At 35.5% G+C, this 6,000-nt stretch overlaps 1 long non-coding RNA gene across 1 annotated transcript; it reads right to left on the bottom strand.

Moving 5' to 3' along the window:
• Nucleotides 1-2,136: 2,136 nt before the first annotated feature.
• On the bottom strand, nt 2,137-5,266 carry LOC148981676 (uncharacterized). The gene is made up of 2 exons (XR_016168174.1): nt 3,861-5,266; nt 2,137-2,549 (listed from the first exon to the last, which is right to left on the bottom strand). It is a non-coding gene; the product is annotated as an uncharacterized LOC148981676 (long non-coding RNA).
• Nucleotides 5,267-6,000: the final 734 nt, after the last annotated feature.

The following is a 6,000-nucleotide window of genomic DNA, read 5'->3' as shown; positions in this document are numbered from 1 at the left end:
ATGTTTCTGATCAAGTATGGAAGACCAAAAACGAGCCAAAAAAAAAAAAAAAAAGAGAAACCTCCTGATGTGCGTCAAATTCCTCCAGAGGTGTCGTTCCGTGGCGCTGCGAGTCTCCAACTTCAATGCGCAGAATAAAATAAAGTTCTAGCGTGTTCAAGACTCGATGCGCGTGACCCTCACAATGTATGTTAGTCAAAAGCCACGAATTCATTTATACATTAGCTTTTTATCACTCCCGTACAGAGGACCGTTGTAAAATAAGGACCCAAACACACTGGCAGCGTTTCTGGCTAAAGGATGCGCGGAGGCTCGCGTGACAACTGCGCAGCTTTCTAAATAAACGGCGAAGGCGAGAGTGGGGTCGGTGGCCGCTTGGTACGAGATTTGAATAACACACCAGTGAGTGATAAATGGCCATTGTGGTGAGAAGGGGATGAGTATCCACTGTCTCAATCGGGCGTACTGACCAGCAGCTGCGCTGGGACCAGAAACCTCTTAAAGAAACAACACTCCATTTTTTGCCCATTGCCATTACAATCCAACAGTGTCTACAGTGCCATTACGCTTTGTGTCCTCGATGACGTTTCCTATCTCTCAAAAGCTACTCGTGCAAGGGATTACCTGGCACTTTACCACAAAGGAATCGTTCATTAACACTTCAAGTAAAGTGTTTTTTAACAGGCACATAATACAGAGTTTTTAACAGTGAAGTATATAGCAAATATTAATTAGAACCTTCACAAGAATGCTTCCATTTATATAACATTTTACTAAAGGATTTTTTCTCTCTTTAATTTAAAACGTATATTGTAGAGATAAGGGTTATTAGGGTCACTTTCCCTCTATTTTATTTATAGGAACATAAAATCCTGACTACAAACTTGCTATTGAACATTTACATTGTTATTGCTCAGGAAAAACAGTTCATTGAACACGTGTTGTAATTGTAACAATGTAAATGGTGTAAATATTTACTGTGTAAACTGCCGGCACTTAGGATTTAATATCCTTTAATATAGGCTTTTTAAGCAAAAGTCAAACAGTAAAACAATTGACACAACATTTTTAAAGGAAAAAGAAAAATCAAACCACTTTTTTTGGTAAATTCAGTAAATTGTATCAATTTATGTTGTTTTTGGGGGGTTTCTTTTAAAGACAATTCACATATATAATTTTGTATGTGTTTAAAATAAACAATTAAATGAAATCTAGAGAAAATACTATTTTAATGACTTTTAGTTACTCAGATACAGGCATTGTGTATTGGGTGGTATTACTTTAAATATTTTTGTAAAACAGGGAAGACCCCCTATGAGGCTCAGAACATTACCCTGAATAAATTTGCACTTTTGTATTAGCTGTGTCCAGCCGTGCCAGTAACCTCTGACCTTAGCTATTGTTAGTGCTGGACCAAGCAACCCTGACCATTCAGAGGAGCTGGGAATGGTCCATTGTAAAGGATTGCTCAGGGAAAGCCTATTTGTCAATGTAGCTGGAATGCTGAAAATCTGCCACAAGTGATATTGTCTTTGAAGAATTTTTCAATAGTTCTCTAATGCTGTGGTATTGATGGAAATCTTTGTAGTCCTCTAGGATGGATGCTCCACATCTGTCAGAAATCTCAGCACAGCACTGATTCAGATCACTGATTATTAACATTTTATCCTTCTGTATTTCTTTTTTAATCAGTTGTGATATCATAACTGAGCCCAATGACGAATGGTCACATTTTTAAGTGTAATTAAAGCCGACAAGCAATGAGCTGGCAGAAAGACATTAAACCGGCTCCTAATATTCATTGCTGTACATATTAGAGTTGCATTGATTGTGTTTTGTCGATTCAGTGTTCATTCAGCGACGAAACAAGTGATTCTCTCTTAGACCTTCCAAACACTTGTTCATGTCATAATAAAATGCCCCTTTAACAATGGAATGCATTCACAAAGTTCTTTATTATAATTATATGAGCCAATGAAATGATTTATAATTATTCTATTTTGTGTATAGAATTCTCATTTTATACAGCATTTTTTTCAATTGCTTATTACATTTTTACATTGAATATCAGAATATTGAATATCAAAATATTTTTTGTTCTGTTGGTTTAATGAGAGCAGCACTGCAGCGAGCATCTTGAGCTTAAATGGAAGAACATCTGTATTAAGTCACATGATACACAATTTAATTCATGTTTATATAGCTACTAACATACATGTTTCAAAGCACCTTTACAGAAAAATGCTTCTACATTACATTTTAGAATATGTTATCAGAGGTGACTGTGTCAAAGTCACGTCAGAAATGTAAAGATACTACAAATCATGCAGTTAGCTAATATCATGTTATTATAGTCAGAAACAATGATCTCATGAATGCAATTACTACATGATGTGATCATAATGATTACATAGAAATTTTGTCAGTGGTGCATGTTGATTCAAAGTTGGAATCATCTGAAGTCCTCACAGGGGTTGGTGTAATCTCAACTCTTTACAGGTGTTAGAAATCTTCGTAAGAGGCTGAATTCAAACTGGAGCTGGTGTACTCTTTGGGCAGTAGAAACAGAAAAGCAAATGGGAAATAATTAGCTGCTGTTCATAACATATTAAGCAAAAGATAATCATGTGCATTTCATCTAATATAACTAGAGTACAAGGTTAAGGTGTAGTATGTGAATTCAAGATTCAAACTAAAAATGAATCAATTGATACTGAATTTAAATATCTTGGTATCACCATTTTGGATTTGAATCTTAACTTCAAGAAACACATGAAGAGTTCATGCAAAAGCCTCTAAGTGCCATTTGAAATTTTCTGCTAAAAATGATCATTTTTATCAAGCTTGTATATTTAAGTTCAGTAATTTCACTTAAATGGCAATGAAGATTACCTATTAATTTCAATTTAAGTGAAATTACTGAACTTAAATGTACAAGCTTGATAAAAATGACCATTCTAGAAGAAAATTTCAAATGGCATTTAGAGGCTTTTGCATCTGAACTCTTCACATCAAGAAAATGACAAAAACTATCAAATATAACTTGGCACACTATAGGTTAGATCATTGCTCCCAAAATATTTATGCAAGCTTTCATTTTTTCACATATTTCATACTGTATTACCTATTGGGGACAGGCAAGTGAATCTGCCATTAGAACTCTAGAATCATTATCTAAGCAATAGAAATCCTTGATTAAAAAAAAAACAAAAACATTTCGGTACCACAAGATCTTAGAGAAACACAATTTGAGTTTTGACAATTTTAGACTCTTTTTCAAACTTGACTCTAGTGTATACGATTCTACACAGTCTGGCCCAATGTTTACTGGTTTTTGTTTGCAATCACCCTGCGGTTTCTGTAAAATCTACCAGAATAACTTCTGTTTTGGACTGTAACATACCCTTTTTCCGTTCAACCTTTAGACAATCTGCTTTCCACTACACAGTGGAATGCAATAACATACAATGACATAAAGAGTTCCATTAAGAGTTTTAAATCACAACTGAAATCTTTTCTGAAGACCACTCAATCTGTACCCACTGACACTGAAGTGGTGCTGACAAAATGTGTTTTGTGGATGTGTGTAGTTGGCAACTTGGCATGGGGAGTGTTATTTATGTTTTTTGTTTGTTTGTTTGTTTTTGTTTTTTGTTTTACCCTGCCAGTGGACTGCATATGTAAATTAGCCTATGGCTAACTCTGGTACAATTCATCAAATGGTAACATTTATGTTAGAAATTGGCAAAGTATGATTTCACTTTTCTAACTTAATGCTCAAAGTTTAAAGCAAAGGAAGATATTTGCTTTTTAAGGAGTAGTTCGCTTTTAAAAAAAACTTTTGCTGATAATTTACTCACCCCCATGTCATCCAAGATGTCCATATCATTCTTTCTTCAGTCCAAAAGAAATTAAGGTTTTTGATGAAAACATAGCAGGATTTTTCTATAATGCACTTTACTGGTAACCAAACGGTTCAAGGTCCAAAAGACAGTTTCAGTGCAAACTGTTCAAAGGGCTTTAAATGATTCCAGGCGATGAATAAGGGTCTTATCCATAGACTGTAAAAACAAACGAAACGATCGCTCATTTAAAAAAATAATAAATAAAATAAGCTCAAATGGTCGCCTTGCTCTGTTCTGATGCATGTTCGTGGCTCTCCTGTTTGAACTCGTTCATCAAAATGAACGAATCTTTTCCCAAGTCAATTCGCTCATTTCATTCGTTGAATGAAAAGACACTGGTAACTTTTCTCTTTTTTTTCACTCGAAATGATATGTTGTATGCTTATGAGTTCAGCCGCTGCATCCTCAGACATGCTCACGTTTTACATATGGATTTTACAAAATGTCAATGGGAGAAATGAATGGGAAATTTATTTACGGCACCAAAACTCTCTTGTGCTATCAAAGTAAATAGGTTCAATTTTGATTTCACTGGGACCTTAAAGGGAGAACAGTTTCTATCAATTTAGTGTGTCTGCAGCTGCTAACACACACAGCTCTTGAAACCCCGCCCTCTGCAGCAGCTCTTTTGCATTTAAAGGGCCCAGCACAAAACGGTGCGTTTTTGTAAACCCTCAAAAAGTGACAACTTTAACATGCTATATAAAAATATCTGCGGGGTATTTTGTGCTAAAACTTCACACACACACAATGGGGACATCAGAGACTTATTTTACATCTTGTGAAAATGGCATTTTACCACCCCTTTAAACTGTGAGAGTCTGAGATTTGAACATTATCAGGAAGGCTAGAGTTTAGGAGCCAAATATAAAAACACTCTGTGTGTTTTTATGTACAGCCAAAAGTTTAGGTACACTTTAGGTACAGCCTTTAGGTTCACTTTAGGTACAGCCAAAAGTGCCCCAGAGTTTTATGACCTTAAAGAGTTAAATACAGCTGAACAGTTAAAGGACAACTCTGGCGCAAAATGAACCTTTGGTCTAATTGCACATTGTTACCTATTCAACCGTTATCTGAGATTTTTTTTCATGATTGCCGAATCTAAATAGTTTTATCTAATAAAACAGTTTAGCCTATAATGCTAGTATAACGCTAGTCTATAGGGCATAGAGTAATGACAAATAAAAATCGCTTTTTATTACCACTAACAAGGCTCAAAATAGCCCCACAGTAACACGGTAGCACAATAAGGATCCCTACATGCAAAACGAAGCATTGAGAACTTTGTCAGTGTCCATACAGTTTAATAAGAAGATATTTTATACACACAGTCAACTTCACGAATACAGGAAGAAGCCATCTTTAAAATATAGTCTCTACAAGTCGATCTACGAACGCTGATCCAAGTGCGCTGAACTGTGCGCAGCGGCAGAATCTTATATGGTCCATTGTTTCTGGAAGAAACACAAACACGAACCATTTTCTTCTCTTTAATATGTACACGTTGCCTACTGTTCGCGCTCACATTATCACTTTATTCACATCTCACCAGCGCACTTGGATCGGCGTTCGTAGATCGACTGGTAGAGACTATTTTTCAAAGATGGCTTCTTCCTGTATTCGCAAAGTGGACTGTGTGTATAAAATATCTTCTTATTAAACGGTATGGACACTGACAAAGTTCTCAATGCTTCGGTTTGAATGTATGGATCCTTATTGTGCTACCTTGTTACTGTGGGGCTATTTTGAGCCTTGTTAGTGGTAATAAAAAGCGATTTTTATTTGTCATTACTCTATGCCCTATTATACTAGCATTATAGGCTAAACTGTTTTTATAGATAAAACTATTTACATTCGGCAATCATGAAAAAAAATCTCAGATAACGGTTGACTAGGTAACAATGTGTAATTAGACCAAAGGTTCGTTTTGCGCCGGAGTTGTCCTTTAAGGGCCTTAGATCAGTAACTATACTTTGTAATTGATACAGAACTTAATAGAAAACCAGTGTAGAGATGATAAAATTGGGTTTATATGACCATAAACTATATTCTTAACCTGGTAAGAATTCTAGCAGCTGTATTTAATTAAATAAAA

This window comes from Pimephales promelas, chromosome 4 (assembly GCF_988280905.1).
Source record: "Pimephales promelas chromosome 4, fPimPro1.hap1.1, whole genome shotgun sequence".
NCBI classification, from domain to species: domain Eukaryota; kingdom Metazoa; phylum Chordata; class Actinopteri; order Cypriniformes; family Leuciscidae; genus Pimephales; species Pimephales promelas.
The sequence above is the reverse complement of the archived record's forward strand: the minus strand, read 5'-3'. Positions and strand labels throughout refer to the sequence as shown.